Source organism: Harpia harpyja, chromosome 1 (assembly GCF_026419915.1).
Source record: "Harpia harpyja isolate bHarHar1 chromosome 1, bHarHar1 primary haplotype, whole genome shotgun sequence".
NCBI lineage: Eukaryota > Metazoa > Chordata > Aves > Accipitriformes > Accipitridae > Harpia > Harpia harpyja.
This window is the reverse complement of record NC_068940.1, coordinates 57051994-57065410: the sequence shown is the minus strand read 5'-3', so window position 1 is coordinate 57065410 and position 13417 is coordinate 57051994. Positions and strand designations below refer to the sequence as shown.

The 13417-nt window shown below is 38.9% G+C and overlaps 1 protein-coding gene across 5 annotated transcripts in view; it reads right to left on the bottom strand.

Annotated features, from left to right (window-relative positions):
• TPK1 (thiamin pyrophosphokinase 1) overlaps positions 1-13417 on the bottom strand; it is a 324730-nt gene that overhangs the window by 208056 nt on the left and 103257 nt on the right. The window lies entirely within an intron of this gene.

The following is a 13417-nucleotide window of genomic DNA, read 5'->3' as shown; positions in this document are numbered from 1 at the left end:
TTGCACCTTAAACCTAACAATCTTCTCACCCAGGCAAAAAGTTCAGAATGGTGGCTCTATAATAACCTGCATAAAAACTGGGCGGGGTGGGGGGGGAAGAGTTAGGCATGACAATATCTGTTTTCTCTTTTTTTCCCCTCCTATGACACAAAAATGATAACTCTACTACAGTTCCTATACTGTTTCACAGACTGAATCATCTGATATAAAGCAGGGGGGTTAAGTCTTGGCTTTAAATCTTGAACTACCCTGGCACAAAAGGAACAAAACCACAATAACTTTCAGTGCCTCCACGTAACTTGGGGACTGCAAAGGGCACGTGCCACTAATTCCAGTTGATTTTAAACAAGCACAGACATGCTGTCCTCTTGTGATCTCTTTGTTTATATAGACTTAAGTCAGAGAAAAGAGAAAAGTCTAACACTAGTATTACAAAATCAGACATAAATTGGCATAGTTTATTCATAAATGACGATTAATAGAGATGCTTAACTAACACATAGTTCTTTAATGAGATTTTTAAAATATGATAAGCTGTTAAAGATTGAAAATGACCATCTTGTCTTAGCAGTCTTTATCAGTTTTGCTCTGAGATGCACAAGTGAGATAACTGCAGCACGCAAGATAAAAGAAGCTGTCGCTTCTACACTAAAGCGGAGCGTTCCTTCCAGGTCTGTGGGCAAAGAGGGACCAACTGGTAGACCTGAGAGGGCTGAAAGTCAGAGCATCAGGGAGGAGGAGGGGAAAGGGAAAAAGAGGAGAGACAAAGAAAAGGAACAGCCTGCCCAAGTTTTGGAAAAAAAAGGTATAAACAATCAGATCAGGCAATTCCTGCTGCTGAGAATCCAATTTTCAGCTAAAGCCACTTTGCTTTGGTGTTTATTTCTCAGTCAGAACCACCTCTCAGCAGTGATACAAACCTACATTTTTCCTTTTGGCGCTCATTAGGTGGGCAATCCACCTCTCCCCCTAGCTTAGCCATCAACTTAGCCAGCCTATACAAACCGGGACAACAAAGTTCATCTCTATATCTGCTCTCATCGTTAAGCCATTCTTTCTTATTTGGCTGTTGAACTCCCACCACAGCGAATGGTCTGTATGCCTATATCCACCACGCAGTACCATGCAACCTCGGCTGAGGCTTTTTGGAAAAAAAGAAGAAAGCAGGGCAGCCCAAAGCTACCAGTTCACTGCAGGTAGCTTTGGGTACAGCAGCTTTTTTCCTGCAGGCTGCAAGAATGCGCAGGGCAGGAGAACTAGTGTTGCACTCCTCCGTATCTCTTCTAGCACTGCTCCTGCTCCAGTGACCCCTCTTCTCTCTTGTCCATATTACAGTACCCACTATGGCAAGCACTACCTTTCTCAGCCTTCTTGCACAGACCGTCCTCTGCTCTGTCTCCTTATCCTATCTCGCCCCCTCCTTCCAGGCACCATCCAAACCCACATTAACAAGACAAGGTCAAGCAGATTTGATCCTGACAAATCTTATTAGCTGAGATCATTTCTAAATTATGGTAGCTGGACAGCCACTTACCACGGTGATTCACTGCTTCAGGCTCTCGCCAGGTTTCTCACCCATCCTGATGAATATAAACATCGCAAGACAAAAAGAACAACTGGTTTTGCCCGCTGTGTTTGATTGGATGCTTTTAACTTCTCCTCTCACTTGAGGTTACAACTGAAATGGGATTAATGTAATTCCTTTCACCTGGGCATATTTGTTAACTTCTCTCAGGGAGTTCAGCTCACACAGAATTTAGTAATGGTCCACTGCAAGAAGAGTGTGTAATATGCGTCCTTAAATTAGCTATCTGGGCCATCAGTTTATTTAGCAGATACAAGGCATATAAGCAAGGCCTAGGACCTAAGCAATTACAGAATCTTTTCTCTCCCCTTGAGCTACAAAAGCAATTCATCAGTTGAGACATTTTTTATAGCCAAAACCATAAGAATGCTGCAGAAAAATTACTTTCTAACTTTGGGTACAGAACCTGCCTAAAGGATGCTTCCTGGGTCAAAGACAGCCCCGGCTTTTTCCTTCTGAGAACAGTGATTTTTACATCTATTCTCCCACATTTTAAACAAATAAGCAGCTTATGACTTCTGGGGAAAAAAAAGAAGGGATGAGATACAGAAAAAGAAAGATGAAAGAGCCTATTATCTGTCTCAATTACTTTAAGACAGCCAGAGCCTCAACTGTGGTAAGTCCATTGAGATAATTTACAAGTGAAGCCTGACCTAAGATCTCTTCACCTGATCTTACTATTTTAAAACGACATGACCAAAAAACCAAAACAAACTAACTATTGCAAAACAAATCAGTCTTCAATCAGTCTGGTACATGTAAAACTACTGAGATTCTCCCAAAGACTCAAAGATGCCTAAGTAACAGGTCTATGACACTTGTATGCTGTTCACATGGATATAGAGCTAACACTTGAAATCTCAAATCAAAATAGTTGCCTGATATAACTGCAATTTAAAGTTGTCCCCCACATATTTATTCTTATAAATAAGAATAAATAATTTAAAAAAATTAAACTTTGACAGGATTGTAAAGTTATTTAGAGAAACTATTTATGAGGTACTGATCCTTTACCAGCAAGTTAATAACTTACACTGAAACGAACCAAAGCCCCAGGTGCTTTAAGTAACTAGCAGGTAATTAACTGATTGGCTGGAGGCCAGTAAATCATATTACTTCTACAGCTATGAACCAACCCTTGCTTGATAAAAAGTAATGATATACATTAGCTGGAAGAACATGTATCATTATTATCTGGGAGTGTTTAAGGAGATAGTCAGCAATTCTAAGCTTACAATTCAGATGGAAAATTCTCTGTGAAAAGATAATAGGAACTGATTTTATACAGTGCCTTTTACATTAGAGACAAAATTGCCTTACAAACAACAATTTGGCCAAGGTGCACCGCAGCAACCATGTAGGCATATCTAGCAGTCTCTAGGCACTTTGCAATACCTCACACAAAACCTAATTAATTATTTCAGCAGAAACTGAAGGACCTGAACAAGATTGGGGCTTTGTTTTGCTTGGCATCCTGAAAACAGAGACACCTTCTTCTGAAGAAGTTTACAATTTAAACAGATGAAAAAAACAAGTGAAAAGGTCGAAAGTGACACAGAGGGATGAAGTGCTAATGGTCACACATGGATCAAAGACAAGTTATCTTCCAGGGTGACCAAAATGGATGGTGGGGTTTGTAGAGGGAAGAGTAACTTAAGTGGTCAGCCAGAACACAGAAAGTCTTGCACACACCTTCTCTTCTGACCCAAAGGTTACTATCTCATTATTGGAGACCCCTCAAATTTGCCAGGTGCACTGCACATGGAAGTACTCTCTAGCTTGTGTATGTCAGAAAGAACTAAGTCAGTAAAGACATTATCTGAAGGCTTTTAGTTAATCCTGCCTCTGAGAACTCAGCCAGACTAAGGAACGGTGGTCCAAGTAGCTCACTGAGCTCTGATGGGTCAGGAGGACCAACACTTCCAGCAAAGATGCTGTGATATGCAATTGGGAGCAGTAGCTTTTTCAACCACCACAACTGGAAGCACGGGAGACCCATGCCCTTGGCCACCCTGCTCCGCTGGAGAGCCCCAAGGTACCGTTTCATGCTTTTGTTATTAGAAGAGATGACTCTAAGAGCACAAGGTGCCTTGCAGCGCTAGCTCAGCGTGCGACTCTGCGCTCCTTGCCATTACCACAAATTACAACCTTTCCAACCTGAATGGCTTAAACCACAACACTGAATATTCTGTGTTAAGCTTCACTCCTCAGAAATAGCTCTGTCAAATTACCACCTTTTCTATCTGTCAGATTCCTTTCTGATACAACTCCAGTGTCATTCAGTGCACTAGGGAATGGAGACATAACCGAAAAATCAACTGTTTCATTGTGCTGCTTAGTGGAAGAGTACAGAAGTGGGAACTCAATGCACGGCCAATAACTGCTACCCAAGTTATTGGCAGCAGCATGTGTTCAGTCCAGCAGTGTTTGAAATTACAGCAAGAGTAAATACCCTTCAGCTCCCCCTATGCTGAGGAAGAGTTATGTCAAGAACATATTATCAGCCCATGATATCTCTGAAAGAGTTTCTCATAGGCAATGTGAATGAAGAAACCAAAGTCTTTCTGAGTATTCTCCTTCATTTTAAATGGTGTCTCTTCTGCTAGAAACCAGTGAACTATTTCCCTTCAGTGACCAAAGTTGAGAAGCCAATTTTAGAGCTAATTATTAGTGAATATGTTTTTACAAAAATTATTCTAATGCAACAAAAATAATGGAAACAATTTATATTATATTTACTCTTTTGGTAAATATCAACATATTTACATATGTAAATGTAATTTAGCATATCAAACACAAAAAGGAAGGTCTTGGCTCTGAGCTAACTAGTCCTGAAGCTTTTTGCAGAAGAGAAGCAAGTATTTTATCACACCTTCAATAGCCCTGCAAATTCAGGCAGGAGAAAAGACTCTACAGAGCAGATGCAACTCTTGCAGACTCAGTAAGATGAGGGCATAAAAAGAGAATACATTTATACAGAGTACCAATACCTGGGGAAGAAAAGCATAACTCTATTATTTCTATCATTATTCCTATTCTATTATTCCTTGCAACTAGCATTTACAATATTTTTTTTCTTTTTTCAAACAGATCTTGAAACTAATCCATGTTTTTGCCTAAATTCAAATTTATGACATCTCCCCTTAAACTGCCTTAGTATATCCCCTCTGTTCCTTTTCCAATTTTACACAACTTTTTATAGGTATGCAATCTGTTTCCCTCATTCATTTATTGATTCAATAACCTGGTAACCATAATTAACCTGCCAGCATAATCTACATATAAGAGAACCCTGCTTAATTAATGACTTGGAATGCTGGTTGTAACATATATGTGATAATATATGGTAGATATGCAGAGAATTGCTTGGTTTGCTTGATACATTTGGCTAACACATTTTTGTCTCAGCATTAATAAAAAATACCAGTTACGAGCAACAAAATGCATAAGCCGTATTTATGTGCTTTCTCTTTTTCTCCTTTGTCCTGCAGAAACTGCAGAAACATACTTAACAAATCCATGGCTTTGTATGGCTGCAGATTGCTAGCTAGGGGATCTCTGCATCTCAAACTATTCCCTCCCACTCATGTGTTTCTACCTGTGTTACCAGGACTGTATGCAACTGCTATTATATACCAAGAACAGTGCAGTGCAGACATGTCTCTTCTGGTCATCTGCACCTCTGTTTATCAAATCACCTGTCAGTCCATAACAGTTTTCTGCTTTGCAGTTGGACACTGGTCTTGCTAAGAGGCTTTTTAACTATTTAAAATAGGTCTATCCATAACTTGTCTAAAACTGAAAAGGCTTAGCTCCTGTCACTGGTAATTTAAATTTGCAGCAGTGCACAGGGCTTTAACTAAGCACGATGAAGAATGTCACCTGCTCTCAGAATATTCTGTGGTTCCAAATGAAATTAAAGAGATATACAGGTGCTTTCTAAGCTGCTGCTATAGGTGCACATTCATGCTGCTATAATCAGCAGTAGCAAGAGCAGTCAGCCTTTTGTAGTAGTACTCAGTGCTTTCTAGGATTAAGCCCGTTCTTAGGAATTTCACCCCAAATTCCTCTTTTTTTCTTTTCTTTTTTTTTTTTTTAATGCCATTGGCTATTCGCAATATTTCATCCATACTTCCAGCCCAGGAATAGATATTAGTTCTACAAATGCTGCAAAGAAAACAATGGTTGCTATTCTTAAATTGTCTGTGTACCCAAGAAAGGCCCATCAGCTATAAATGTCTCACACCTGACTTGTACACCATCTGTATCACACAAAGAACATAGAAACCCAGTAGTCCTCAAGTAAATAGATCACCATCACCGGAGCTGGCAGCCTGCTTCCATATAGACTGGATTATGGATCTCGGATGAAAAACTACTGCACATCTAGTAAGGTAATTATACGCTTCCTACAAAACCGCTGTGCTGCTTTAATCACTCTGCTTTGAGCTGTAATCGTCATAGAGATCTCAGCTAAGCAGAGGCAGGATTCATTAAGCAATTAAATATGAGAATACAAGGAAGGAACCAATGTACTGATGAATTAGGAAACACTATTCTTTTCTCAGCACATTGGTTTAATATTGAGCAAAAGCCATACAGATAACACGTCTCTTTTTTAAAAAGTTCACAGAGAAATGAAACACAGGGAAAATTAAACAATTCCTCCCACAGACAAAAAACTCCTCTGAATTTTAGCCAAAACCTAAGTTACACAGTCACCAAAACAAAATCTTACTTTAAAAAAAAAAATCCTAAAAAATTTAAAATCTTAATGCTTACTTTGGGGGAAAAAAAAAAAAGGAATAAAAGAATAGATCAAATTTAATAACAAATTCTTAAGTACCAAAAAACAAAACTGCAAGCAAAAAACCGCAAGTATCAGTAAATATAGTAGGAGTAATGTGCTGTCAGAGATGGAGGCAGGAGAGCGACTGTGTTTTCACTAGACTGAGTTTCTGGACTGTCTTCAGGTACGCTTCCACGCAGAGTTCATTACAATGATTCAAGGCTGCTGGGTTTGGAGTAATCTCTTGTCAGGTGTTAGATTTAATATTCCTACAACCCTTACTTAGGATATTATTTTCTCTTCTCTTTCCTGTCATTCTTCTCCCATTCTGTCAAACCCTGGAGCTCTGGTACTCTCCGCACTGCCTTATGCCCATTGCTGTAACGGGCCCCACAAGCGGGAGCAGCCCCATGCTGTGTCACAGCAAAACCCAGGAGGAAAGAGCCCAAACATAAAACAAATTACTTGCTGCCACCATTTTGACTAAAATCTAAGTGACCTTTTCATGACAAGGCTACATGGCTTGATGCCACTGGGGGAAGCATCAGGAAGTTTATTCTTTTCATTTTCTCCTTTTTTCGCTCTCCGTTTGAAAAATGACAAGCTAAAGCAATAATGTAACATTTAATCAACTTTTCTTTTTGCTGTGAGCACACGTCTATTATTACCAGGTAACAGTAAAAAACCACTGATTAGGGCACACACACACACACACACAGATAAAGGAAAAGTACGCTAAAGTGCATAATGTTAATCCTGACTTTTTTCCTGATAAACTATTTGTTCTGAATGTCTTTAAAGAATAATTTGTCAAACCAAAGATCCTCACAAAACAAACAAGCTGCTGAAACATAAGCAGGAGATCCTACTTGTGCCTTAAATCCTGTCTTTTCCAGAGTAAGAAGGAATCCAAACTCTCCACAATCATTTATCTGCACCTTACAGATGGCTGGTCTCTGACACCAGGGATACCCCAGCGATTCGCCAGCCCTTCCCGCGGTGCCACATGCCAGCCCCCGGGCTGGGTTGGATCCTGGTTTGCAGACTAATGTGCAAGTACCCTGGAGCGTGTTCTGGACTGCGGCTCTTCCCTGGGGGACGTGCAATCAGCCACCGAAACCTCCTACCCAGACGTTGCCTATGTAACCCCCGATCACTGATGATGGACCTGCTGAACCTCAAACGTCAAACCCCTACAGACACCATGACAGCTATCCTTCATAATACATCCCATCAGGTTGCTTTTCAAATACCATCTTCTTTCATTGCTTCATAAGTACAACGTGCCTCACTAACAAAACTTTACTATAACCTGTCTGCCGGTGTCCTATACCTAAAACAAACACATACATCAAAATATAATTGAAGGTAAAGTAACTGAAAGAGTGTGCAGCTAGCTTTTTTCTGCATCCATTACCTGATTATCAAGTGAAATGGAGAGGCTTCAACATCAATTTTATTTCTGAAGTTTTTAAATTATATTGTTTAATAATTCAGTGTAATGTGCACTGACTTCAAGCTTTGAATGCAACTTTTTATTTCTTCATTTCATATTTTCCGTTGCTGCAACATTGATTTCTGACACAAGGAAGATAAACAGCTACAAACATGATGGAATATCCCAACTGCCTGCAATTTTAATTGCCAGTCAGCATTGTTATCAGGCAAACTTTAGTAGCAAGCGGACTCTATTCCTAGATGGAAAGAACTGACAAAAAAACCCAGTCACCTTTATTAGCATTAAAACATACACATTTGCACAAAGGATCAGACTGTAAAGAGGAAAAAAACGCTCTTTTTTTGATCTGGCGTTGCTGATTCAATGCCAGCAGCAGCAGTCTGTGTGCAATCACTGCTCCCTACCCCACAGTGAGCAAGATGTGGGGCAGGCAGGGAGACAATATGTGGAAAAGGGTGGTCAGCTGTGCTGAGATAGCAAAGAAGGAGAAATAATCTCCTACTGCTACCGGCCACCAGCAAGACTATGTTCCTCATCACAGCCAGAGTCAGTGCTACTGTCTCTTCTGCTTCCACTGAACAATATGCATTAATAATTCAAGCCAACCTGCAAGTGTAAAGCAATGAGCATGATAAGTTCATATTCATGTCTGTGATTAAATATTTTCAGCTAACACATTTATATTTCAAATTTTGTTTGCCTAAATTGGATTTGCAGTAGCCCGCAACTCATCAAAAAATTAATCACAGACTTATTTTAAATAGCACAAATATATTAATTCTCATGCTACCAAAATACACCCTGTTCCTTAGCAGCCCAGAACAGATTTCCACGCAGCCATTTTATATCATAGTGTAACAAAAACTTTTGTGCGTCAAGGAAATTTCAGAACTCATAAAAGTCAGAAACTCCAATTTTGTTGAAAGACAACTAGAATATTACAATGCATAAATTTCTGAACCAATCAAACTCGCACTGACACCTTCCTGAAAAATTATATAAACTATTCAAAAGAATAATCTTGGTCTAAAAGTTGTTTGGAAATAAGTATCAAAAAGAGGGACAAACAAGAAACCAGAGAAGGCAAAATTAAGATGGTAAATACAATTTCCTAATGCATGTAGAACTGCTCTTTATAATGTATTTTCTAATGTCTTCATAATATACAGCTACCCTATGTTCATGCTACATACTCTTGTGTATAGATCATTTCCCTTACTCTTAACAGATAAACTGTTCAATAGATTTTCAAGCAAACAATAGTAATAGTAAACTATTAAGAACAGCATCAGGAGAAATGGTCAGAAAAAAAAAAGTACTCCATCTGAACAAAAAAAAAGGTTTTATGGGGCACTCTTTGAAGGCAACATAAGCCAATTTAATTAGAGAAATGGGCACAGCTTCTGAAACTAGCCCAAATTAAGCGAATACTTTAAAACACTGAAATTAAGCCAGTATCTTAGAATTACTTGTCTAAAACATCAGGAGCAGATAATATCATTACTTCATTTATGCCAGTTTCACACCTTTGTATCTGACTGATCCCCATGTCTTTTCCATTCTCTTAACTCTCAGATTTGGGCAGTGATAAGCTACAGTGGAAGTTTCCTTAAGAAACTGGAAATATAAAATTAGCTGTGAAGTAGACTTGATCTTACCTGCTTTATTTCATATTTGGAACAGCTACAAGTACATACACACTGGCATTTGCACCAATTTAGACCAGAATGGTTTCATGGAAGCAGTGGATTTGCATCGCTATTACTCTTTTTAGGAGAATAAGAGTTTTAGCTACCTGCATCAAGACTTATCTTGATTCCCAAAATCTTCCTACATAAAATAAATCTAAAATTGAAATAATATTCTTGCTAGGCACTTTCTTATTGCTAAATTTTCCAACAGTCAAGAAAGAAGATCAGCTAGTATAAGCTAGCATACAGACATAAAGATCAGATCCATGGTGTAATTTTGTCAAACGTTTCTTTCATTATTTATATTTCAAAAAAGAGTGGAAAAACCCATAAGGAAGGACAAAATATGGTATTTGCATTCTTAATATAGAAGTTGTGAGTTAACATTTTCAAAAGAAATAATCACCAACTACAATCAATTTGGAAAGTGTTTAGTTATCTTAATGAAATGATACATTATATCACAAGACACAAAGAAGGCTTAGTTGGACAAGGAGAATCAACTACAGACCAGACTAGAAACTGTGATTCTGAGTGCAAAATGGGATTTTCCATCTGAATTCTCTTACATAATGCAAATGCAAAACCAATACTGTTCTCCCTGGGGAAAAAAAAAAAAAATCAACATCTACATGCAAACAGTCTGGTTCTGAATGAAAATGGCATAGCAGTAGTTTCCCAGTTCATAAAAGTCATGAAGAAACAAGTGCATTGATTTCGAAACCTCTCTTTAATGAGGCTATAAGAGAACCTTAAGATGAAATTTCCAACTAAAAATATTTGTAGGAAGCAATCTAGAGTTTACTGAACAAAACCAAGTGTGTGTTCTCAAAGGGACTAAACTTCTGTGTGACAACTCGCCTCATAGCAAGGCTGCAAACAGAATCAGAGGCTGCACTTACAATACACAACCCTTGTATCATCCACAACGCACCTGTGGGAAAAACACCAGGCTGTATCAGTGTTCAAAGTGTCCTCTGTTCCTCCCTCTGAGATAAGAAAAAGTCCACCACCATCTGCCTTTTGCCGAGAATTTTCACTGAAAATTTTATATTCAGGTTCTCCTGAGGATACGCACTCATGACACAGCTTTCCAGACAACAGTGCAGCTGAGGAATATAACACCATTAGTTCACCAAAGTCCTGAGATGATCCATATCTAAGTCATCCCTAAAACGGGAAAAGTAGATGCAAAACCAAAAGCTTTGTGTGCATGCTATACGAGGACCCAATTCGATCCCTGCATGAGTTGGCAGTTTTATGCAAAGCTAATGAGGACCTGAAAACCCAATGGATAGGAGCAAAACACAAGACTGAAACTGTAAAATTATAAATTAACTGGAGGTGAATCCAGCCTTTCAGAAGATTTTTAATAGAGGGAAGGCCATAATTTAATGCTATGTTTTGGGGAATATAAAGTGGCTATTATTTAGAGAGCCACCCAATTAGTAACACATATAATACCAGTAAAACATCAGATCTCTCTTGCCAGTTTGCTTTTCCATAGGAAATGCTAAAGTGCTAAAACCTTAGTTTTGATGTTCTTCCACAAGAAGGTGTGATGGGAAAGGGAACTGAGAGGACGCTGTTCACCTGCTGGCCTCAGGTAACCCGTCTGAGGTAATACATTTCTAGATCTTTGCATCAAGCAGAAACACCTCTTGTCCTCTACCTCTGAAACAGCATCATGGCCATTCCCTAAGGCCTCCTAAAGGGAGGCTTAAAGTGAATGGAAAGGTAGAGTCTCAGTGGGGACTTCAGCCCCCAAATTTGGGACTGCTCAGTGTTTTAGGAAAACCTGCAAGTTTCTGGAGTATCCAAAACCTATTTTTAGTAGCAGATTTGTTCATATCTAATTTCGAGTCACAAAGATGATCAGTACATTGCAGATGATTTTTATCTAAATGCTAGAGCATTACTGCTTCAGGCCTTAAATTTCAATGTGTTACAAAAATAAATAGGCCTAAAAGTGCAAAATGAAGTAACTTTTTCCTCTCATTTCGGTCCATATTTTTCATTTTGAAGAAGAGAGACTAGACTTAAGCATAATATTAAAGTCTGAAGTTCAGAAGTGAATTCATGGAAACCAGGTAGGAACTCTTTGTTTTGTTTAAATTATCTCCTATTTAACTTTATTATATCCCCTTTTAAATTAATGCTAATATGGAAGCATTTTGCCATCCCTTGGTCATAAGCTAAACCATTTAATCTTTATTGAGCAAAAATATTGGCCTCTTCTTTGGGGCCATTTTCTCCTTGTGGTTGAAACCTGTGCATTCAATAAATAAAACCTTAGATTTAGCACACCTGAGCTTATTCTGAAAGCCTGCTTTAAGAACACATTCCCAGTGAAACAAACAAGCAAAACCCCAAGACTCAGTCTTGTTCAAGGGGTAACACATTACCCATTGTATCTGTTGCTCTTTGTTCTCAAAATGGTTCAATGAAACAAAACCCAAAGAACTATACAGTAGCTGTGAATCTTACTATAGCAAGTGTTCCTTTTCAATGTTGCTACTTAATTGGAAAATACAACCCTTTTAAATTTTCCATAGAAACACGGCTTATGAGGGTGGAAGATCCTAAGTATATCTAATATATGTTTATTTAAATCAGCCAAGTGTGGCCAAAAAGAATATCAAGATTCTATTTAATTTACAAGCTCTGTCCATAGCAAACACTTCATTATCAGCAACAGAAAATATTAGAAGACAGGATGTTCATATGTGATTTGAGTCACTGCACCAATCCCATGCTACCCTATCTACCAGATGTGCTGGAGATTCCAGAGCAGTACATGACATTTGCTTTTAAAGTAGTGTGTTCCTGCACTTGGCCTGGTTTAAATCAGTATTGCTAGCAGAGGTGGTAAAATGTAAAAAAAAAAAACCCTTTTACTTGTTTAATCTGGATTTCATCTTTCATAAGCCCTTGGAGTCTACAGTATTATTACTACGAATTGGGCTTGGAAGCACAAGAATTATACAGAAGTCAGTCTTTTCACCTGGCTCTTATCTCCTTGTTTTAGAAGAAGAGAACTCCTGTCTTCCCCAGATACTCAGTTCTCTCTCCTGCTCATCCGTTCTTGACCAGATCCTCTGCGAGCTCCCCTTGGTCTATACAGGGGAATTCCCAGATCAGAGCCTTACATGTTGAACATTAAATAGAGTTAAAAAAGAATAAAACCAGAAAAACAACATCCCACCCACCCCTCCCCAAAACCAAAACCAGACCACAACAAGTACATATTAGTGTGTGTAAGGAAGCACTTTCCTCAATTCACCTAAAATATTTATTTCCTCACTACTTTTTACTAGTTTACTTTCAAATGTCTGCATCGGTCATGCATTAGCTAAGACACTCGAGGTCAAGTTCAACCAGCCCACTTCAGCAACAAGTGTTTAGAGCGGGATCCTCCCTCTTAAGAGGTTTGGTGAAAGGAAAACAATTTCTCTTACTCTCGATTTGGCAATGCATGACTAAGCCCCTAAGGCAGATAGCTGTCTTTCTGCAGTGTGAGACATCCAACACTGTCGGGACTGTTATCCCTAGGAAGGAACAGGAATAGTAATGCTCTGATCTCACATGTGACACTCACTGTCTTGTGGACCTGGAAAGACATCTCCAAATCCTTGATTCACAAGACGCTACATGGTACACCTGTACCACAAAGGCAACAAGCATAGTTTCGCCAACGAAGAAAAAGATCTGCTGCTGCTGTGCTTAACCTGCACAAGGCCTCGCCACCTGCCTGAAACGGTCACCAGAGCTTCCAATGGATTTTCTAATTTCAAGGGTTTTTTTGCTTAGCGATGCAATGATTTCTCTGTGAAAGATGATTAAACTGCCATCCTTATAAACCAAACTAGGGTTAAAAAAAAGAGAGAACTAGA